Source organism: Apium graveolens, chromosome 8, assembly GCF_009905375.1.
Source record: "Apium graveolens cultivar Ventura chromosome 8, ASM990537v1, whole genome shotgun sequence".
Taxonomy (NCBI): domain Eukaryota; kingdom Viridiplantae; phylum Streptophyta; class Magnoliopsida; order Apiales; family Apiaceae; genus Apium; species Apium graveolens.
Window position 1 is genome coordinate 234,479,335 of NC_133654.1, and position 25,522 is coordinate 234,504,856.

General features: G+C 37.8%; 1 non-coding gene across 1 annotated transcript; it reads left to right on the forward strand.

Moving 5' to 3' along the window:
* Positions 1-16,828: 16,828 nt before the first annotated feature.
* LOC141682182 (small nucleolar RNA R71) lies at positions 16,829-16,935 on the forward strand. Its single transcript, XR_012559583.1, has one exon. It is a non-coding gene; the product is annotated as a small nucleolar RNA R71 (small nucleolar RNA).
* Positions 16,936-25,522: the final 8,587 nt, after the last annotated feature.

Sequence of the window (25,522 nt, forward strand, 5' to 3'; positions counted from 1 at the left end):
TATACAATAATACCCATGTAGCGAGCGTTAGGTTAGTGGATCCCAGACTATAAAAGCCTTAGGTCACTAGGCACAAAGTCCCCTAAAACTTAATAACTCGAGTATTAAAGAGCTCACTCTTGATCAATTATGCATAAACACATACTTTTTTTCTTTTTTTTTCTTTTTTTTTCTCTTTTCTTTTTTTTTCAACAATTTCTGAATGAGTGCGTTTCGCTCCATCTCATTCAACCCTAGACTACTCATAAAAATATGAGCCGGCTACTAGCCATTTGACACCTAGCCTTACAACAACTAGCAATGAAATCCAAGTTTTTTTCCAGATAAAAAGAATCAGTGTTTTTACGTCACTACGAGAATATCACAAATTCTAAATATAACCAAGTGATTAAATCTCAACAACAAACAAGTATGATCATGATCTAGATCAAAAGCAACCCTATAAGACTTTGTGAAAATATTTGTTTCTGGCATGCAAATCAATTCATTAGGACTTAAACATCCCTCTATTCATCATCACCACACTGAACTCAACATCAACTTATCAAATATCATAGTTCATCTTAAGGGATCATGCTAAATATGCATGCAAATGCAACTATATGAAATTACATAAAAATAAATAAATATGTCCTAAATGAACAATCATACAAAAATATGAATGAACTACAACTAAACATGCAACATGAATTTATATGAATCTATATGGACACACACTACTAATCCTTACATTATCACCCCCAAACTTAAAATTTTCAATGTCCTCATTGAAGGTAATAATAAGGATTTCAGGCATACCTAGTCGTCGGAAAGATCACCCTCTTCGGGTGGAGTTTCTGTAACACCCCCAGATCCGGGGTCGGGGATCCGGGTTGTCACGGTCTTTCTTTCCACAATATCACTTCACTTAATTAATAATAAATAACCTCATGCTGTGACCCCATACTAACACACACCACAACCCGTTATAGTCTCAGAGATGAAATTGAAATAAGTACAAGTCTTTGAATCCACAATTTAAAATTATTACAACCCAAAATGATTACTTGATAATTTACAGTTAATTGCCATTATCTGCCACAAGTTATAATTATACATAATTTGATTCTCAAAAGTAGAATGCCTGAACTACAATGGATCTACCTCTGCAGCTATAGCAGCTACAACATCATCGGGAAGACGCGGGACGCTTCCCACGCGCTTGCGCTGGGTCTGCTGGAGTCTGGCCATCTCTCCTAACTGTTGTTGTGTGATGAAGAAATAAAGCAAGAGTGAGCCTTACAGCTCGCAAGATAATATATATAGTGATAACAATAATATAAGTATCTAAATGGATACTTAATAGAATCTCTATCATGCGTAAGATAATTACTTACTAGATATAAGTAAAAACAAGGAATGAAGTTACCAATACTTCACCACGCTTATATCATTTATAAAGCTACTTGAACTACCACCGTTCAAAGTATTATAAGTTTTAAGAAAAACATCCCATAGATGAGACCACAAGTTGAGACTTGAATAGATTCAATCTTTGAAATATTGTTGAATGAAAAAGTTATGAGATACTTTATTTAGTCCCGATATATATATATCCACATATATATATCTCTAAAACATTTCCTGGAACCTCTGTTATGTAAAGTATGAACAGAGTTTGAAACATCCAATGAATTTTGGAAAGGAAAAGAATTTTGGCATAAACCAGATATCTTGCTGATCAGGCAAAGATACCAATAAGTAACCTTTTCTACTGTAGATGGATGAATTCCTCACCGGTCATCACCCTGGCCGCATTAGGACCTCGCGCTAGACCGTTACCCGGCCCCTCACGCGTTGATGGACTGCCACCCAACCACTTACACAATAATAGACCGTACCCCGGCCTGTCGCTTATGCCGACTCAATTAGATGGGCTTACTTCCCGAACGTTGGGCAAGTAATCAATTCATTTACCAAAACTGCAACCTCGTTGCGAATATAAAATACACCACAGAGCCGGATTCCCCAGGTTTTGAGCGAGTATTTAAATCCCCTTAAAAGGAAGATCTTAAATATAAAAAAAAGAGTTTTGGGATCCACTCTGACTTTTAAAAATCATTTTGAAGACTCGAAAACACTTTAAAGAGTGTTTGGAGTAAAGCTGATTTAATGAAGTAAATCAGTCCCCAGAATATTTAGAAAATGATTGAATATTATTATTTAAATAATATTCCCATAAAGAATAATCTTTATAAAAATAATTGAAGTAGAAGTATTAAAACTTATACTTGAAACGAGTATTAAATAACCAAAGATATACTTATATGAAAGTATTATCTTTATTTGAATAATCGAAAATAAGTTTGATTATTAACACCTTATTCTTTAATAAAATAAAGAATATATTTCAGCAAATAATCGGAGTCATAGATCCTCAAATGAATATTCAATAATATTCACTAATAATATAAAAGAGTCATAAGCCCTCGAATGAATATTCAAATAATATCAGATAAACAAATAAAAGGAGTCATACGCCTTCGAATAATATTCGAAATAATATTCAATAATAAATAAAGTTTAAAGTTATCGAATAAACCTTATTCGATTAATAGTTTGGAAAACTATAACCATATATATATATAAATATATATATATATATCCATATCCATATATATACAAAATCTACTCGGGATCCTCGACTCCCGGTTTTAGAAAATATTTTCACCTTTGGGTCCCTATACTAAGGGTATATGCAAGATACCGCTATCCTCTAGCATAGGTATTATCAACTGAACCAACAGATATATATTTCAAGAATATGAAACAGGCATGCATATATACCATATCACATGCTACAATATATCGCAAGAATTTGCTAAATAACCAACATGCATCTATCGCAAGATAATGCATATACAAGTGTATACATCACAACAACGGTATAACGGATAGAATACTTGCCTGAGCGACTTGGGGGTGAGAAAGGCTCGGGACGAGTCTGATAACCTATAAACAACAAGTAAGTTGGAATTAAACCAAAATCACTTGTAAATCTATACTTTAACTAACTTAGATTCTAACGCTTGTTTTGCGCTCACCGATTCGCTTAAGTCACTCGGGTACCCGCGGCTCCACCATTTTTAATAATTTAACCTTTACGAGTTTTAAAGCGATTCCTTCGCGAATGTCTTACCAACTGCCTAACACACTTACCATAAATGTTTCATACATTAATTAACCCTTTTTGGTCTTTAACCTACATTTCAAAGTAAGGCGAGGGAAAAAGTTTCGTTCGCGAAACGCCGTCACTTGAAACGGTCGTTTCTCCTAAACCGTGCATCGGAATCGAACGAACTACATATCAAAACGAAGCTCGTAACATGAGCTATCTAAACATGGCAGTGGTCATAATCTAGCAGGGGGTTCTCGGGTCCTAATGCTATGCACAAAAACAGTCCAAAGAAAATCGGACGTTACGACGGCTATGTTTACGCGATTTCCAAATTTTAAACCATACAAAACCAACCACAAACCAACCTCAAATCCAACATACAACCAACATCCATCCTTATCACATCATAACAACCCCAACCAATTCAATTTAATCATTCATACTTATGCCTAAACTTAACTTTAATCATACTTAAGTTCCTTTAAATCAAAACCACAACAATTACCATTCCATTTCACTACCATTCCAAATCCCAAACTCTAAATCATAACAACAAGCTACAATATCAACCCACTAATCAAAATCATCTTATAATATATAGGAATCTAGGGTTTGGAGATGGTATACCTTCCTTGAAGTGGTGGGTGGAGCTAGGAAGCCTTAAGAAGCTTTGAGAAGTCTTAAGAATGCTTGGATCTTCAAGAAAAACAAGAAAAAGTTCAAGTTAAAAACTTGAAAACACTATTCATTATCTTCTTCTTTGATTAAATGAAGAAGATTGAGAAAGAATTAATGGCTTAAACTCATGATATAGTCCTAACTAAGCATGAAGATGATTAGGGAATTATCTTACCAATTTAGGAAGCTTGGATCTTGGATTTTGAAAAATCTTGCCTTTAAAAAGCAAGAAAGCCGAGAGCAATGAAGAACTAATGCCTTGGTTGCTTTTGATTTTTGATGAGAATGATTTTTACTTGGCTTGGTTGACTTGTTTTGTATTTGATTTAGTCAATTACTTTCTTGCCCTTGAAATTGTGTGGTTACAAAGCTACCACACCTCCTTCCTTCCCATGTCATGCTTATGTCATCCTCATGATGTCATCCTCCCTTCCTTGTCCTCTTTCTATTGGTTGGATGACATCATTCCCACTAATCCCTTTGATTAACTTCCTAATCGTTTGCCTAATGACCGCTGATCTGTTATACGGTTCGCTTAACTTTCGTTCTCGTTTATCGTTTGAAGGATCATACCCGGGATCTTATTACTTAGGTTCCCTTAACCTTTCTCAATACATTATATTCCTTTTTATGATCCTCTATTATAATCCTTTAATTTAAATCCTTTTTATCCTGTTACCTTATACTCAATTCTCTCCGTATCTTGTGGATTTCCGGGAAAAACCAAAGTGTTCGGAATTGGATTCTGACGATCTTTACATACACTTATATACTTCATAGAGTACTAATAATATCCCAGAATATCCATAACAGAACCCCTACATAGTGTGGCGTGAAAAGTTTCTTCATTCAGCTAAAACACTATTCACAAGGGTTACAAAAAGTTGAAAAAATTTTGGGGTTATTACAGTCTCCCCTCCTTAAAAGGATTCCGTCCCGGAATCAAACAGAAAACAAATGGGGGTACTTTTCTAGCATTGTGCTCTCTAGTTCCCAAGTTGATTCTTCCACATTATGATTCTGCCATAGTACTCTGACTAGCCTGATCACTTTGTTCCGAAGCACCTGCTCCTTCTTATCCATAATCCTTACTGGCTTCTCCACGTAAGTTAGATCTGGCTGCATATCCACCTGCTCGTACTCCACTATGTGCCTGGCATCCCGATGATACTTCCTTAGCATTGACACATGGAACACATTATGAACTTGTTGCAAATTAGGGGGTAGGGCTAGCTCGTAAGCTAACTTTCCAATCCGTCTTAATATCTCAAAAGGTCCAATGTATCTTGGGCTTAGTTTTCCCTTCTTTTCGAACCTCATTAATCCCTTCCAAGGGGATACTTTCAGCAGTACTAAGTCCCCTACTTCATATTCCTTGTCCTTTCGGGCTAGGTCTGCATATTTCTTTTGTCTGTCTTGGGCTGCTACAAGTCGCCCTCTGATAAGATCCACTATATCTTTGGTCCTTTGGACCACTTCGGGTCCGAGCATCTTCCGCTCTCCTACTTCATCCCAGTATAAGGGAGATCGACACCTTCTTCCGTACAGGGCCTCATAAGGCGGCATTCCGATGCTAGCATGAAAGCTATTGTTATAAGAAAACTCGATCAACGGCAGGTGATCATCCCAACTTCCTTTAAGGTCTATTGCACAGACTCTCAACATATCCTCTAGTGTCTGGATGGTCCTTTCACTCTGTCCATCCGTTTGGGGATGGTACGCGGTACTCATATTTAACTTGGTCCCCGCACATTCCTGAAAGCTCCTCCAAAATCTGGAGTTGAACCTAGGGTCTCGGTCTGAGACAATGGACGCTGGGACTCCATGTCGCGTCACTATTTCCTTAAGGTAAATGTCCACCAGTCTATCGACTGTGTATCTCTCATTGATAGGAATGAAATGAGCTGACTTTGTCAGTCGGTCTATAATTACCCAAATGGCGTCGTGATTGGCTTTCGTCCTTGGCAAGCCTACAACAAAATCCATCGCTATCTGTTCCCATTTCCATTCGGAAATCTCCAGGGGTCGCAAAAGTCCACTGGGTCTCTGGTGCTCTGCCTTTACTCTTTGGCAAGTCAAACACTTGTTTACCCATTCTGCTACGTCCCTCTTCATGTTGGGCCACCAGTAATATTCCTTCAAATCCCTATACATCTTGGTACTTCCCGGGTGAATGGAATACCTTGAACTATGGCTTTCATCCAAAATCTCATCTTTAAGTTCTTGAACATTCGGAACCCAAATTCGGTAGGAATACCTCATTATCCCTTTATCATCTTTCTCAGTATGGATCTCCTCTCCAGTCATTGACTCTCTGCCTTCATTCATTATTTTCTCCTGGCACAATCTGATCTTTTCCAATAACTCTGGCTGCATTGAGATCTCAAAAAGCTTTTCAGTTCCGGTTCCGGTTACCCTTACTTCTATTTCCATTCTATCAAAATCCCTTATCAACTCTTCCGAAGTCGTTATCATTCTGAGTCTTTCCTTTCTACTAAGGGCATCAGCCACCACATTGGCTTTCCCTGGATGATAGAGAATCTCACAATCATAGTCCTTGATTAGTTCTAACCATCTCCTCTGGCGCATGTTGAGCTCTTTCTGCGTAAATATGTACTTGAGGCTCTTATGGTCTGTGAAAATCTCGCACTTCTCTCCATACAAGTAGTGCCTCCAAATTTTTAAAGCAAATACTATTGCCGCGAGCTCAAGGTCATGAGTAGGATATCTAACCTCGTATTCCTTCAGTTGTCTCGACGCATACGCAATAACTTTACCGTGCTGCATAAGCACACATCCTAATCCTTTGTGCGACGCGTCACTATATATCACAAAATCTCCTTTTCCGTCCGGCAATGCCAATACCGGAGCCGTTATCAACCTTTTCTTTAATTCCTGAAAACTGTTCTCGCATTTCTCCGTCCATTCAAACTTCTCTGTCTTACGAGTAAGTCGTGTCAAAGGGGCTGCGATCTTCGCAAAGTCCTGCACAAATCTACGATAGTAGCCGGCCAATCCTATGAAACTCCTTACCTCTGTGGGTGTGGTTGGCCTTTCCCAATTTGAGACCGCCTCTATCTTGGAGGGGTCGACCAATACTCCTTCTTTATTGATCACATGTCCTAAAAACTGTACTTCATTCCGCCAGAATTCACACTTCGAGAATTTGGCATATAACTGCTCCTCTCTGAGTATTCCTAGAGCTATCCTCAAATGCTCTGCATGTTCTACCTCAGTCCTTGAGTAGATCAAAATATCATCGATAAAAACTATCACACACTTGTCCAAGTACTTCTTAAATACTCTATTCATTAAATCCATGAAAGCCGTTGGGGCGTTGGTTAATCCAAAGGACATTACCAAGAACTCATAATGCCCATACCTGGTACGGAACGCTGTCTTGGAAATATCTTCGGGTTTAATCTTTAGTTGGTGATATCCAGTTCTCAGGTCAATCTTGGAAAAATAAATAGCATCCTTTAGCTGGTCGAACAGATCGTCTATTCTAGGCAATGGGTACCTGTTCTTTATGGTTAGCTTGTTCAACTGTCGATAGTCTATGCACAACCTCATGCTCCCATCTTTCTTCTTAACAAATAAAACTGGTGCTCCCCACGGAGACACACTGGGTCTTATCATACCCTTATCCAAGAGTTCCTGCAATTGGATAGCTAATTCCTTCATTTCTAACGGGGCTAACCGGTAAGGTGCTTTTGAAACTGGCGCCGTCCCTGGGGCCAACTCAATAGCAAATTCAATCACTCTATCGGGTGGTAATCCCGGAAGGTCTTGTGGGAATACATCTTCAAATTCGTTGACTACTGGAATATCTTGTAAGTTGGGCACCTCCTTCTGCGTGTCCACCACATAGGCTAGGTAAGCCTCACTTCCTTTTCGTAGCATCCTTTTGGCCTGGGCCATAGTCAAAAATTTATGCGTCTGCCTCTTTCCTCTAAATATAACTTCTTTCTTCCCGGGGATATTTAACTTAACTTTCTTCCCTTTACAGTCTATCTGAGCATCGTTGCTAGATAGCCAGTCCATTCCCAAAATCACATCAAACTCCCCTAATTTAAAAGGAATCAGATCAACACTGAAAGATTGCTCCCCTATGCCTATCTCACAGGCGGGGTGAATCTGGTTAACAGGAATAATTTCATGATTGGCTATTTCTACTTGTAAGGGTTCTATCAAGGGTTCAGCCTTAAGTCTTAACTTACGCGCAAGGTCCTTTGATATAAAAGATTTAGTTGCTCCCGAATCAAATAAAACATTTGCACTGACTGAATTTAGAGAAAGGGTACCTGCTATCACATCTGAATCTTTCATAGCATCCTGGACTGTCATGTTGAAAGTCCTCGCAGTAGGTGGCTTATTGGAAGCAGCCCTGCTTGCTCCCGAAGCTGCTGGTTTGTTCATTGGGCATTCCTTCTTCCAATGACCTGGGCGTCCGCACTGATGACAATTGGTGGTTGGAACGACGGCAGGGGTTGATGATGGGCACTTATTTGAATAGTGGCCCTCCCGACCGCACTTAAAACAGGTTACTGGCCTTTCTTTACACTCCCCAGTGTGATTCCTTCCACATATGTTACAGGCTGGAAATGGGGGTCGAGACTGGTTGGAATAGGACATTCTTGACTTCTGGCCGCCCTGGCTCACACTCACACTCATTGGCCGCTTAAACCCAGTGTTCCTTCCTGGTAGGGACACTGCTCCTCGATTAAATCTAGTTGGGAAGCTCCTTCCTGCGGAACCTCCACCCATGCTCATACTTTTCCTCTTTATTCCTTTCTTCTCTCTTTCCTTCTGCATCTGTTCACTTCCGACTTCTACAATCGTTGCCTTTTGCACCAGAGTGGCATAGTCCGTAAGCTCAAGGATTGCCACCCTATTCTGAATCCATGGTTTCAGTCCCTACTGAAACCTCCTAGCTTTCTTTTCCTCGGTGCTCACAAACTCCGGCACAAACCTTGATAACTCAGTAAATTTCGCTTCGTACTCTGCTACAGACAAGTTATTCTGCTTTAGCTCCAAGAACTTGAGCTCCATCTGGTTTTCCATAAACCTCGGGAAATACTTTCCCAGAAACAACTGACTAAATCTCTCCCAGGTTATAATAGCATCTGTCTCCATGTTTTTCTTGGCCTCCCACCAGTAGTTAGCTTCTCCTTTCAGAAGGTAGGTAGCAAATACAGTTTTCTGTGCCTCATCGATACTCAAAATCTCAAAAGATTTCTCCATTTCCTTTAACCATGCCCTTGCCTCAACTGGGTTGGCTGATCCGTGGAACTCAGGGGGCTTAAGGGACTTAAAAGCCCTGAAAGAGTTTGCCACTGCATTGTTACTTCCTTGAGGGGGTGGGTTGGGTTGACGTTCCAAATTCTGTCTTAGGAGTTGCATGAATTGGCTCATGGGATCCATGCCTGGGTTTGGTACTGGTTGCTCAACCTCGGTTTCTCCTTCTTCAGCCTCTATCTCAAATCCCTCAACATCATATGTTTCCTCTTCCTCTTCATACAGGGAGTCATCCTGTTCCACATAATCCTCATCTTCCTCTTCACTGTGTTCTTGGTTTCTATTGTCCTGATTATGGCTTCCCTGGTCCTCAGATCCAGGGTTCGCCCTAGTTCCAATCTTTCTTGGCGGCATGATTCTGATAATAATAAAAACAATTATTGGGAAAATTCAACGTTAGGTCACAATCATATACAACATTGTGCCTTGCACAGCTCTTATAATGGGGAGAACGTATATCGCAATTCTATTATTTTAAGAAAGTTCTAATACGAAGTGCAGTAATAATAATGATAAAACAGTGATCCCGTCACTATGGAACTGAACTGAAAGGAAACAAATATATACATAATGCGAGAAATACATAGTTTGATCTGGTCAAAAGTACAACAGTGCTACAGTCATCTATCCCAAAAGTGATACACAAGAGTCTATCTGTCTAGTCAGAAAAAGGGATGCTATATACAAGTCAACTATCCCGGAAAATTGGCTCTTACTAAGGCCTCGGCTAACTAGACAACTAGACTATTCCATCATCAATCCTGAATCACACACCGGAGCGGGTTAGCTCCCAAACCCTTTCCATCGCATGACGGAAGATATAGTCGGCCTGCCGCCTGGAGATCCTACCATGCCTGTCCCCCTGGAGCGATCTGAGCCTCGCTCGGGATGTGAGCTCTATCCCCGTAAGCTCCCTCCTCAAGGATCGGGGTATAGAAGCCCTGGTCTCATAAGCTCGGGTACGCCTACCCGCCCTCTCTGCATCCAACTCCCTCCTGGCCTCATCTAGTCGGCCCTCGGCAACAGCCACTCGGGTCCTCAATACATCCTGAACATATCCATGAGCTAACGAAGACTGCCTGTGGGCAGGGTCAAGAGGTGGTGAATTCGGAGCCGCTGAGGGTGCCTCCTCGGTCTGCCTAGGCTCGGAAGTATGGGTCTCTGAGCTGTCATCATCAGGAATCCAAGATAGTGGTGGAGGGGTAGGGGCTCTGACCACCGGAAGTGTGGGTAAAGGGATACCAGCATACACTACCATAGGTCCAACACGCTCCTCAGCTACTGGGACCTCATCCGGGTCCTCCTCATCTGGAATAGCAATAACCTCTGTCTCTGACTCCTCTGAGGGGTCCTCCTCATCTGAAACAGCAATGACCTCCGTCTCAGGCTCCTCTGAGGGGTCCTCCTCATCCTCCTCCATCTCAGGCTCCTCCTGATCCTCAACATCTAACAATGCCTCATCATGCTCACGCTCGAACATCTCGGGGTCCTCTATCTCAGGCGCCTACACATTAAACGAGCTAAGTTACTATCATGATACTTATAAGGGTTCCCGTAAGGGTTTTAACTGTCAGCACTACTTTAAGTAGTCCGACCATGAACTTGGCAAGAGTTCTTATTATCTTTGTGAGTTTGTTATTATATCGACGCATCATCTCTGAGGTTTATAACGCTTAGCTCTGATACCATTTCTGTAACACCCCCAGATCCGGGGTCGGGGATCCGGGTTGTCACAGTCTTTCTTTCCACAATATCACTTCACTTAATTAATAATAAATAACCTCATGCTGTGACCCCATACTAACACACACCACAACCCGTTATAGTCTCAGAGATGAAATTGAAATAAGTACAAGTCTTTGAATCCACAATTTAAAATTATTACAACCCAAAATGATTACTTGATAATTTACAGTTAATTGCCATTATCTGCCACAAGTTATAATTATACATAATTTGATTCTCAAAAGTAGAATGCCTGAACTACAATGGATCTACCTCTGCAGCTATAGCAGCTACAACATCATCGGGAAGACGCGGGACGCTTCCCACGCGCTTGCGCTGGGTCTGCTGGAGTCTGGCCATCTCTCCTAACTGTTGTTGTGTGATGAAGAAATAAAGCAAGAGTGAGCCTTACAGCTCGCAAGATAATATATATAGTGATAACAATAATATAAGTATCTAAATGGATACTTAATAGAATCTCTATCATGCGTAAGATAATTACTTACTAGATATAAGTAAAAACAAGGAATGAAGTTACCAATACTTCACCACGCTTATATCATTTATAAAGCTACTTGAACTACCACCGTTCAAAGTATTATAAGTTTTAAGAAAAACATCCCATAGATGAGACCACAAGTTGAGACTTGAATAGATTCAATCTTTGAAATATTGTTGAATAAAAAAGTTATGAGATACTTTATTTAGTCCCGATATATATATATCCACATATATATATCTCTAAAACATTTCCTGGAACCTCTGTTATGTAAAGTATGAACAGAGTTTGAAACATCCAATGAATTTTGGAAAGGAAAAGAATTTTGGCATAAACCAGATATCTTGCTGATCAGGCAAAGATACCAATAAGTAACATTTTCTACTGTAGATGGATGAATTCCTCACCGGTCATCACCCTGGCCGCATTAGGACCTCGCGCTAGACCGTTACCCGGCCCCTCACGCGTTGATGGACTGCCACCCAGCCACTTACACAATAATAGACCGTACCCCGGCCTGTCGCTTATGCCGACTCAATTAGATGGGCTTACTTCCCGAACGTTGGGCAAGTAATCAATTCATTTACCAAAACTGCAACCTCGTTGCGAATATAAAATACACCACAGAGCCGGATTCCCCAGGTTTTGAGCGAGTATTTAAATCCCCTTAAAAGGAAGATCTTAAATATAAAAAAAAGAGTTTTGGGATCCACTCTGACTTTTAAAAATCATTTTGAAGACTCGAAAACACTTTAAAGAGTGTTTGGAGTAAAGCTGATTTAATGAAGTAAATCAGTCCCCAGAATATTTAGAAAATGATTGAATATTATTATTTAAATAATATTCCCATAAAGAATAATCTTTATAAAAATAATTGAAGTAGAAGTATTAAAACTTATACTTGAAACGAGTATTAAATAACCAAAGATATACTTATATGAAAGTATTATCTTTATTTGAATAATCGAAAATAAGTTTGATTATTAACACCTTATTCTTTAATAAAATAAAGAATATATTTCAGCAAATAATCGGAGTCATAGATCCTCAAATGAATATTCAATAATATTCACTAATAATATAAAAGAGTCATAAGCCCTCGAATGAATATTCAAATAATATCAGATAAACAAATAAAAGGAGTCATACGCCTTCGAATAATATTCGAAATAATATTCAATAATAAATAAAGTTTAAAGTTATCGAATAAACCTTATTCGATTAATAGTTTGGAAAACTATAACCATATATATATATATAAATATATATATATATATATATCCATATCCATATATATACAAAATCTACTCGGGATCCTCGACTCCCGGTTTTAGAAAATATTTTCACCTTTGGGTCCCTATACTAAGGGTATATGCAAGATACCGCTATCCTCTAGCATAGGTATTATCAACTGAACCAACAGATATATATTTCAAGAATATGAAACAGGCATGCATATATACCATATCACATGCTACAATATATCGCAAGAATTTGCTAAATAACCAACATGCATCTATCGCAAGATAATGCATATACAAGTGTATACATCACAACAACAGTATAACGGATAGAATACTTGCCTGAGCGACTTGGGGGTGAGAAAGGCTCGGGACGAGTCTGATAACCTATAAACAACAAGTAAGTTGGAATTAAACCAAAATCACTTGTAAATCTATACTTTAACTAACTTAGATTCTAACGCTTGTTTTGCGCTCACCGATTCGCTTAAGTCACTCGGGTACCCGCGGCTCCACCATTTTTAATAATTTAACCTTTACGAGTTTTAAAGCGATTCCTTCGCGAATGTCTTACCAACTGCCTAACACACTTACCATAAATGTTTCATACATTAATTAACCCTTTTTGGTCTTTAACCTACATTTCAAAGTAAGGCGAGGGAAAAAGTTTCGTTTGCGAAACGCCGTCACTTGAAACGGTCGTTTCTCCTAAACCGTGCATCGGAATCGAACGAACTACATATCAAAACGAAGCTCGTAACATGAGCTATCTAAACATGGCAGTGGTCATAATCTAGCAGGGGGTTCTCGGGTCCTAATGCTATGCACAAAAACAGTCCAAAGAAAATCGGACGTTACGACGGCTATGTTTACGCGATTTCCAAATTTTAAACCATACAAAACCAACCACAAACCAACCTCAAATCCAACATACAACCAACATCCATCCTTATCACATCATAACAACCCCAACCAATTCAATTTAATCATTCATACTTATGCCTAAACTTAACTTTAATCATACTTAAGTTCCTTTAAATCAAAACCACAACAATTACCATTCCATTTCACTACCATTCCAAATCCCAAACTCTAAATCATAACAACAAGCTACAATATCAACCCACTAATCAAAATCATCTTATAATATATAGGAATCTAGGGTTTGGAGATGGTATACCTTCCTTGAAGTGGTGGGTGGAGCTAGGAAGCCTTAAGAAGCTTTGAGAAGTCTTAAGAATGCTTGGATCTTCAAGAAAAACAAGAAAAAGTTCAAGTTAAAAACTTGAAAACACTATTCATTGTCTTCTTCTTTGATTAAATGAAGAAGATTGAGAAAGAATTAATGGCTTAAACTCATGATATAGTCCTAACTAAGCATGAAGATGATTAGGGAATTATCTTACCAATTTAGGAAGCTTGGATCTTGGATTTTGAAAAATCTTGCCTTTAAAAAGCAAGAAAGCCGAGAGCAATGAAGAACTAATGCCTTGGTTGCTTTTGATTTTTGATGAGAATGATTTTTACTTGGCTTGGTTGACTTGTTTTGTATTTGATTTAGTCAATTACTTTCTTGCCCTTGAAATTGTGTGGTTACAAAGCTACCACACCTCCTTCCTTCCCATGTCATGCTTATGTCATCCTCATGATGTCATCCTCCCTTCCTTGTCCTCTTTCTATTGGTTGGATGACATCATTCCCACTAATCCCTTTGATTAACTTCCTAATCGTTTGCCTAATGACCGCTGATCTGTTATACGGTTCGCTTAACTTTCGTTCTCGTTTATCGTTTGAAGGATCATACCCGGGATCTTATTACTTAGGTTCCCTTAACCTTTCTCAATACATTATATTCCTTTTTATGATCCTCTATTATAATCCTTTAATTTAAATCCTTTTTATCATGTTACCTTATACTCAATTCTCTCCGTATCTTGTGGATTTCCGGGAAAAATCAAAGTGTTCGGAATTGGATTCTGACGATCTTTACATACACTTATATACTTCATAGAGTACTAATAATATCCCAGAATATCCATAACAGAACCCCTACATAGTGTGGCGTGAAAAGTTTCTTCATTCAGCTAAAACACTATTCACAAGGGTTACAAAAAGTTGAAAAAATTTTGGGGTTATTACAGATCAGGTGGTCAATCAACCTCGCCACTAGTGTCTCGGAAAATAGTACCGAAAGCGTGTGTCAAATCTTCAGCAAAATGACGGTGAATGTCGTGCATGGCCTCCATACGCCTAATTACTCGCCTGTACTGCTCGTCACCAACACCAGTCATATCAACTACCTGCTGCACATGAGAAGAACCCTCTATAGGCACTAGGGGATCCATTCGGCTACCCTCTACATCATCAAAGATATATCCCAACCCCTTGTCAGGGGGTGCACCTAAGAATGAATAACTCAAGTGATTTGGTAGTGGGTTGAGCTCAAGTGTAGGAGCATCTTCAATAGACGACTCGAGACGATCCTGAGAAATTTTCAGCTCTGCTAACCCAAGAGAATCGAATGGCACATCCAACTTCCTCTTCCACAGAGGTGCATTCAAAACCTGAATTTGCTCTACTTTAAAGCACTCCTCTTTAGCTATGGGTAATTTTATTTCCTTGAACATATTGAAAGTGACCTTCTGATCATTAACCTTCATCGTAAGCTCTCCTTTTTGCACATCGATCATAGTTCGGCCTGTAGCCAAGAATGGTCTTCCCAAGATAATGCGAATCTTCTTATCTTCCTCGAAATCAAGAATTACAAAGTCAGCAGGGAAGAAGAGTTTATCCACCTTGACCAAGACATCCTCCACTATAGCTCGTGGATAAGCGATGGAACGGTCAGCTAGTTGCAATGACATGAATATTGGTTTCGGCTCAGGCAGACCAAACTTCTTGAAGATAGATAAGGGCATCAGATTGATGCTAGCTCCTAAATCACATAAACACTTGTCGAACGACAAGTTTCCGATGGTGCAAGGAATAGTGAAGCTTCCAGGATCTTTAAGCTTTGGAGGCAACTTCTGTTGCAGCACAGCACTGCATTCCTCCGTTAGAGCAACGGTCTCTAAGTCATCGAGCTTCACTTTCCGAGAGAGAATACCTTTCATAAACCTCGCATAGCTAGGCATCTGCTCAAGAGCTTCAGCGAAAGGTATGTTGATATGAAGTTTCTTGAACACCTCCAGAAACTTCTCAAACTGCTTATCCAGCTTTTTCTTCTACAGCCTCTTAGGAAAAGGAGGTGGAGGATAGATCTGTTTCTCCCATGTATTACTCTCAGGAGGAGTGTGTTCCACAGTAGTCTTCCTTGGTTCCACCTCGACTTCCTTCTGCACATCTTCTTCAGCCAAAACTTCAGATTCTGGAACTTGAGACTTTTCAGGCTCTTCGTCTTGCTGAACATGGGGGCTTGCGACCTTTCCAGACCTTAAGGTGATGGCGTTCACCTGTTCTTCAACTTCCCTCTTGCCTGGATTTGTTTCTATATCACTAGGAACCGTTCCTGGTGGTCGATTCAATAAGGCATTAGCAATTTGCCCTATTTGGTTCTCCAGATTCTGGATAGAAACAGCCTGGCTTTGGCATATAAGAGCCTGGTTTTTATACATAAGCCTCAACTCCTCCAATTCATATTTTTCATTCGAAGATAGACCTGCGTCATTAGTTTGTCGTTGAAGTTGGAGTTGTTGTCTTGGTGTAAATTGTTGCTGAAAACCAGGAGGGTTAAATAGCTTATTTGCAAACTGTTGGAATGGCTGTTGCATCGCATTCTGATTGTTGCTCCAGCTGAAGTTAGGATGATTCCAGTTGTCAGGATGATAAGTGTCTGGAACTGGTTGTTGCGATCTCTGAAAGTTGCTCACAAACTGAGCTGAGTCGCTAGATATAGCGCATTGTTCTGTCGCATGCGGACCTGCACACAGCTCACAAACACTGGTTATCTGCTTAACACCATAGTAAGCCAGAGAATCGATCTTCATAGACAACGCCTTTAGTTGAGCAGTGATAGCCGTAGCTGTATCCACCTCAAGAACTCCTGCTACCTTGCCCTGTGGACATCTCTGGGTTGGATACTGATATTCATTAGCAGCCATCAGTTCAATTAGATCATAAGCTTCCTCATAGCTCTTTGCACATAATGCTCCGCCTGATGCTGCATCGAGCATGGGTCTGGACTGTGCTCCCAACCCATTGTAAAAACAAGTGATGATCATCCAATCAGGAATTCCATGATGAGGACACTTCCTAAGTATCTCCTTGTAGCGCTCCCAAGCTTCACTTAGCGATTCTCCCATTTGCTGCGCAAATTGAGTAATAGCGTTTCTGATTGCAGCTGTCTTCGCCATAGGGAAGAATTTAGTAAGGAATTTCTGAGCAAGATCCTCCCAAGTAGTAATCGAACCAGCTGGTAGAGAGTGTAACCAGATCTTAGCCTTATCCCTCAGAGAGAATGGGAACAGTCTCAGCTTCACAACATCTTCAGAAACACCGTTGAACTTGAAGGTGTCGCAGATCTCAATGAAATCCCTAATGTGCATATTGGGATCTTCCGTTGAAGAACCCCCAAACTGGATTGAATTCTGCACCCATTGAATTATGCCAGGCTTGATCTTAAAGGTATTAGCTGTGATAGCTGGCCGGACAATGCTAGATTGAATGTCATTAATCTTGGGTTGAGAAAAGTCCATCAAGGCTTTCGTTCGTGCTGCTGGATCTCCCATTGTAATGAGTACCTGAAACACAAACAAAAAAACTGTGAAAGTAAAAGAATCCGAGTCAGTGAACTTTAACGACCACTGATGACAAGCACATAAACTAAAAATTAACACCGAGTCCCCGGCAGCGGCGCCAAAAACTTGTTAGGGCGAAAACACGCGCTAATATTCACGCAAGTATACGCGTTCGCAAGTAGTATAAGATATAAATCAGATTCGTTCCCACAGAGACTGGTTTAGGTTAAGTTCAATTTATGCACTTATGCAACAATGTATGGTTATTGCTCAATGCTAAGACAAATAACAAATTGGGTTTTTATTAAACTAAGAGATTATACTAAATAACATTAACTAAGAGAATTGAGGTTGAATTACTATATATGACAAACATGGGATCCTAACTTCATTAAATACTTCATTCAATAGCCTTATTGTTTTTAACCTTAGCATGTGATGGTGATGACACTAATCAGATAACACGAAACTGATAAACGCCAACTTTCGTTGCACGAGTACCATTCTACCAGACATCCACAAAAGAGATAGAAGCTGAATAGGCACCAATTATATTGAGACCCTATATGTCTATAGAATTTGACAACATAATGGTTTAAGAACAAGTTATCTATCTTGATTACATAGGGCAAGTAAAACGGTTAGAGTTACCTACGAATCATGCATACAATACATGAACCTATGCTAGCATGGCAAGTTCTAAACCTCTATATTCACTGTCGCTTCAATAGAGATTAACACGCTATCTTATATGTTAGCTACGCACATAAGACGAATAAGCACAACCAATACTAGGATATCAATCAATCACCACACACCAAGATATCGAAACAATTAACTATTGAAATCCATAAGTAAATCCGCTAGAATCCCATGACAACGATTAGCCCATAATCGAACTCATCGTCACCATGGGTTCCAATGAAAGCATGGTATAAACAAAGTCTTAATAAACTAAATAATAATCAAAGTACGAATAAACAAGATCTAGGTTCAACAAGAACGAAAACGAGCATCCAAAGTTACAACTAATTCAAAGAATCACAAGTTGAAAACAAGATCTTCTTTTTCGGAGTTGTTCTGTGCTTCTAGGTCTTCTCCTTGGTATCCCAATCTTCCCGGATGATGAAAACCCTTTTTTTAAGTATATATACGCCCCTAGTGGACCTGGACCCTTAAAATCGTTAAATTCTACTCAAAAAGGTTTTTTCAGCGAAATCAGCGACCAGCCGCGCCCTGAGCGGCCGCTCAGCTCTCCTGAGCGGGCGCTCAGCTCTCTGAGCGGGCGCTCAGCTACTGACTGGAAAAAATATTCTGATGAATCTTGTTTTGACCATAACTTGAGTTCTACTCGTCAGAATTAGGCGATTCAACTGCCCACGCGAAGCTATTGAGATTCTCTACAACTTGACAATGGCCTTGACTTCCAATTCTGATCACTTTTCATCATATTTCCTTTAAAAGCTCTTTTCTTCATTTAACTGATACCTGAAATGCAATAACACAAAAACACATCAAAATACCAACAACTTGAGTCCAAAACACCAATTTAATCTTGTAATAAAGCATTCCAAGTGGATATAAAATCCACTTATCACAGGGCTCTATCTCCGGTCATATGTCTTGACGATCCGCTGTCAAGAATCCACACTACCGGTTGTACCTGTTTAATGCCCTGCAATACAAATGGATTAGACCTTCTTCGGAACCCAAGTTTGGCTGGGTCCGGCATATTTGTAAAATTGGCCTTTATCAGGCAAAACAACATTCTTAATTTTAATATTCTCAACTTTCTCAATGACTGGACATTTGACCTTGTGAACAGCCTTGATAAATTTCTGTTTAGGCTTAGGCACAAATGTCTCCTTTCTAGCTTTAGGAGGACTAGCAGTCTTAGACCTATCATGCTTTCTATTATTCACATACTGACGAGGAGTAGTCTTATCATTAGAAACATGCTTACCATTAAAATAAGCATACATCAGATTAAAAGCACAAGACATACAATCAGGAACACCACATGCTTTATGAGAGGGATTAACAATAGGCAACTTATGCATGGTAGACATGGCATTTGTGTTATCCAACTCATGTGTGTCTGAGTTAGTCTCAGTTGCTTTCACAACCTTGACTGGAACTTTTGACACACTTGACTTGGAGACAGCTTTCTCATTAGCATTATCTTCAGCACGGATTTCTTCTTGAATAATAAATGAGGTCTCATCAAATGGTTCAACAATTGATTCTTTATAGAGGGGTTCATCAACAACCTTAAGCACATGTGGTACTTCCCTGCCTTTAGCACAGACATGAGGAGGGGAGTTTATGCCTAATTTTCCAATAGCAGCATTGTAATCATAACCTATTCCAGATGTTTAATTAACAGCTTGCTTATTGTAAAACTCTTTGGACTTCGAACAAGAATTAAAGTAAGCTTTAACCTTAGCCTCAAGACCGGTGATCTTGTCTTTGAGAATAGTTTCAAGTTGTCTATAACAGTCAACTCTATTCTCTAGAAAAGATACTTGTTCTTTTAATTTATCTTGATTAATATGCACAAGTCTTAATTCATTGACCTCTTTCTCAAGGTCTTTGATTTGTTGATTTAACAATTCATTATCACGACGAGCACAATCTAAGGAACCTCCTAGATGATAAACTAATTCAACATCAGTAAATTTTACCTCTTTTCTTGACGATGAGGTGTTTGCATCACTAGCCATGAGAGCAAGATTCCTAACTTCTTCATCTTCACTGTCAGTATCATCCCAGCTTCTTCCCTTTGCCAGGTAAGCCCTTTCAGATTTACTCTTCTGATTAGAATCGTAAGAGTTCTTCCTAACTTGTTTTGGCTTCCTGCATTCTGTGGCAAAGTGTCCCAACTCATTGCAGTTGAAGCATCGAATGGTGCTTCGATCAACCATCCCTGTTTTATACCCACCACTGCTGGTGTTAGAGGATGAAGATCCACCTTTCTAGAATCTGTTGTAGTTGGACTTGTACTTGAACTTGGGATTCCTTTTGAATCTGACATTTGAGAATCTCTTGACAATCAGGGCCATTGACTCATCCTCCAATTGCTCCAGTTCTTCCAAGGAATAAAAATCATCTCCCGATTGATTTGTAGTAGGAGGATCAAATTCTGCTACTATCACATTTTCTTCAACCTTGGAAGACTGTACCATTCATTCTGACTGTTGAGATTATTGTTGATATTCATCAGCTACTAGAGCAGTAGATGTGCTGACCACTCTTCCTTTCCCATAAACTTCCTTCTGCTGAATCTGCTCCAACTCATAAGTCTTTAACACACCATAGAGCCTTTCCAAAGAAATCTCACTTAGATCTCTTGCTTCTCTTATGGCAGTGATTCTATGTTCGAGATGAGTTGGCAGTGTTAGAAGGAACTTTTTGTTGACCTCCCTGATGGAATAGTATTTACCATTAATGTTCAGGTTGTTGATCAATGCATTGTACCTCTCAAACACTTCAGTGATTCCTTCTCCTGGATTGGATTTAAAGTATTCATACTCAGAGGTTAGGATTTCTAACTTATTATCCCTAACTTCCTCTGTGCCTTCATTAATAACCTCAATAGTTTCCCAGATATGTTTGGAATCTTTACAATTCATCACATGTCTATTCATCAAGGGATCAAGGGAATCTACTAAAATTAATTGAAGGCTAGCATCCAGGGAGGCTTCTTCTATTTTAGCAGGAGAGAAATCCTCAGGATCTTTCACATAAGTTCTAGCTTTGGTGATCACCACATCATTTTCTATTACCTCTGGTTCAATAACCATAGGAATTTTTGGACCCTTCTTCAACACTTCCAGATATTTGGGATTAGCAACTTGTAAAAACAATAGCATCTTCTTCTTCCACATAACATAATTTTCTTTATCGAATAGTGGAATTTTAACGGTTCCAACTTTTTGTGTAGTCATTATGAATTTTTGAGTGAATAAAAAATTCAAGGAGTGAAAGAAACACAAAAGTCTAGGATCTTGATTTGTACGTTAATCAGAAGGCTCTGATACCAATTGTTAGGTCCCAATTTGTTTGTAGAAGGGGGGAGTTGAATACAAACAATACCGTTTAATCGAATAAAATGCGGAATAAAAATGTGAAACAAAATTCAAGTTAAATAAAACTTTTATTAAACTTGAAAGGTGTTACAACAACGGTATCGTTTACAAGGGATTAATCTCAAATCAATTATTACAAATCTAGAATAAATTCGACATGAACTTTTTCTATTTTTGCAATGAAAAGATCAAATGCTAAATGCGATTTGAGATTAAGTTCTAGGGATTTTAATCTGCTAGATTGTTACACAAGAACAAGATAAATAATTCTAGTGGTTTGGATTTAATTTTACAATCTAGAATTTTGATCTTGAATAAAGCAGATGAAAAGATGAAATATTGCTGCTTGTTTTTCTTTTCTGCTTGTTCTTGACTTGTGTGTTCAGTATGAATAATTTCATGAATGTCTTCTGCTTTTTTGTTGTTTAAGTAAACAAAACAATCCAGTTGAATCAGCAAGACTTTCGGCAAGACAATCAAATGAACTGGCATGACAATCCATTTAAACTGGTAGGACTTTCGGTGAGACTATCCTTTTGAACTAGCAAGACAATCCCAATAGCTAGCAAGACAATCAGAATGAACTAGCAAGACTTTCGGTATGACTATCAATTGTCATACCGATTGTCATAGTAGTTCAAATCATATTGTCTTACTGAATTATTAATAGATTTTAATCTAATAACAATTCTGAAAATCCTTAATATTAATTCTGAATTAATTAATCAATTAATTCAATTAATCAATAAATTAATCTTTGCAGATATAATTTATTTTCTTAATTAAATTATTTGACTTAATTAATTAATAGAGAATTAATACTAATCTTGAGCAGCAACCATTCTTCTGAAAATCTTCTGAAAATTACTGTCAATTATGAATCAATTCCACCACTTCAATGTTGACACTCGATGTACTGTCCGGTTCATGAGTGACTAACTTCCATGACGTTTCTTCAAGCCTTGACCTTGATACTCTTTATTTTTTTCAGACTAAATCCTTGTAATTAATTGATACCCTGACGAGATCTCTGTCACTTGATTAAATCCACAATCTTGATTTATATCACTGAGGCTTGATCAATTTCTTGAGCTTCTTCCAGTGAATTAAGTCTTCAAGTCTGTAGATGAATAATGTTTCTTAACCCTTTGACAGATGTTACTCTATGAGATCTCTCTGACGATAGATCCACTATTTACTCATTACATTCTTATTTGAGTTGAGTTAAATCCTCGAATAAACAAATAGGCTAAGACATATGCCTTTCACATAGCTCACCTCTTGTTCAGAATCTAAAGTGTTTGTCCAGCTTTTATTATTTGTGACAAGTGCCTTGCCTTTGTCATTTTTTCCTTTCTTGTAGTCAGGAGATATGTGGCCTCTTTCACCACAATTGTAGTATTTGACATTTGAGTTGTCTCCTCTTTCAGACGTTCCTTTACCTTCAGACTTTCTGAATCCTTTCTTATCAGAACTTCCACTTTTCCTGGAAAGCTTCTTGCCTTTTCTGAATTTCCTGTAGGTTGTGATACCCTTCACCATAAGAGCACACAATTTCATCATCTCTTCATCAGCATCCATTTCAGGTAAACTTTCAGTTTCTGAATCATCATCATCAGAATATAATGACTCTAAATCAGACTTTATGATGAGAGCCTTTTCTTTGCACCTCTTTAAGGCAACAGCTTTAGGAGATTCCTCCTCAGCTTTAAGAGCAACTGTCCTTGACTTTCTTCCATGCCTCTTGCTCCTTTAATCCATCTCAAGTTCATAAGTCTTGAGCATACCATAAATTTCAACAAGAGTAGTTTCAGTAAGGTCATAGTTGTCTCTCATGGTAGTAGACTTCAAATCCCAATTTTCAGGAAGAGCTAAAAGGAATTTTAGATTTGAATCTTCAAAATCATATTCCTTGTCCACTAGTGACAGATCATTCAATAATTTGACAAACCTATCATACAAATCAGTTTATGACTCATCAACTTTTGAGTCAAAGTGTTCATACTCTTGAGTGAGTATAGTCCTCTTGTTCTTCTTGATTGCATCAGTTCCTTAGCATCTTGTCTCCAAAGCATCCCATATCTCCTTTGCAGTCTTGCAATGAATTACCCTATTTGACATGACATTATTAATGGCACTATGAGCAAATGCCTTACCATTGCATCTTTGGCAATAGAGCATATGTCTTCAGCTGTATACTCACTTTTCTCCTTTGGTATGGTCTTTGCTGGTTGATCAGCAACTATAATAGAGAACTTGATTGGCTTATGTGGTCCTTCATTAATTCTGTCAAGGTATTCTGGATCTGTAGCTTCCAGAAACATAGCCATCTTCACTTTCCATATGGGATACTCAGACGGTCTCAATATGGGAACCCTAATAGTCTCAAATCGACTGTGGGTTTGGGTGTTTTGAGTTTCTTGAGTTTTGGTGGGCTTAGTTGGAGTTTGTATTTCTTCAGACATGATTGTTTGGATCTTTACTGTATGTGTGTTAACAGATAAGCTCTGATACCACTTGTTAGGTCACACAACACTGTAGAAGGGGGTTGAATACAGTGTTTATACAATAAAATCGATTTAACACAAGTATATAACAAAGATCAAGTATATTGAATAAACTCTGTTACAATAAGAACTGTTGTTCTCTCTCAGTGATGAACAAATATCACTAAGAGCTGCTAGGTTACAATGTATAATCTTCTCGATAATGATAACACATATAGTGTAAACCCTAAGTCTGTGTTTATATAGTACACAGTTACAAGATAACTTCTAATTGATATGGAATACAATTCTGTCTCCTAAAATATATCAATCAAATTTCTTCTACAAGTCTTCCAGTCATCTAACTCTTTCCATGCATATCTTCTTTTGTTTTAGTCTAGATCTTCTCCTGTAAATCAGCTTCCTTAACTGAAATTCTTCCCGCACTTAAGTTCTGATATGACCTTAAGTTCTGATATTAAGTTGACTTCCAATAAGTCCTGATTTGTCCTGTTGTTAAGTTTTAAAAACTAAACACAAATCATATTAGATATGACATCTCAAATATATCTAACATACTTACTATAATAGAATCATAATTTTTTTTTAATATAATTATTAGAATTCTATTGTAATTATACTTCTTGATTTCTAAGCAACACCAAGACCATCCTAATTATAAATATAAATATAGATAATGTAACATACTTTTATTTGAAAATATATTATTTTTAGCCGTTTTGATTTAGTAGAATTAGTAGAATTCTATTTTTATTATACTTCTTTATTTATAAGTATCGCCCACTAATTATTCTTTAATTTCTATATGACTTATAATATTATATATATTATTTTACCCATTTTTTAATTGCAATTCTTATATTGATTTTAACTCAGTAATCTTATTTCTCATATGACTCGATGGTATATTTTAATAAAACACTAAAAATTTTGAAATCGTAGTATAATTAAAATATTTTTATTTATTATAATTAATAACCTTTATTAATAAGTGAAACACTCTTTTAAATGTTACTTTGATTTCACCTTTTTTGGTTTTCATCAACTTTTGGTTTCACATTTTTTTAAGTTTTATTATAACTCTAATGTATATTTTTTATTCTTCTTTTACTTCTATATGACCTATAATATTATGTATTATTTTATGGCCATTTTTAATTACAATTCTTATATTGATTTCAACTCGGTAGTCATATTTCCCATATAACTCAATAGTATATTTTAATAAAATAATTAAATTTTTGAAATTATATAATAAATCATCTTTTTATTATAATCATAACACAAATATCATATCTTTATTAATATGCAAAACCCTTTTTTAAAATGGTCCCAAATTTTATATCACCTTATTTTTGTTCAACCCATATTTTGGTTTCACTCCAATCATCTTATTTTTGATACAACTCTATATTATATTATTTTTAATGAAATAACTAAATTGTTGAAATCGTATTATAATTATTCTATTTTTATTTCAGCTCGATAATCCTATTTTTCATTTCAGCTCGATAATCATATTTCTGATATGACTCTATATAACTCTATACTACTTTTTAATGAAATAATAAAATAATTGAAACTATATTATTA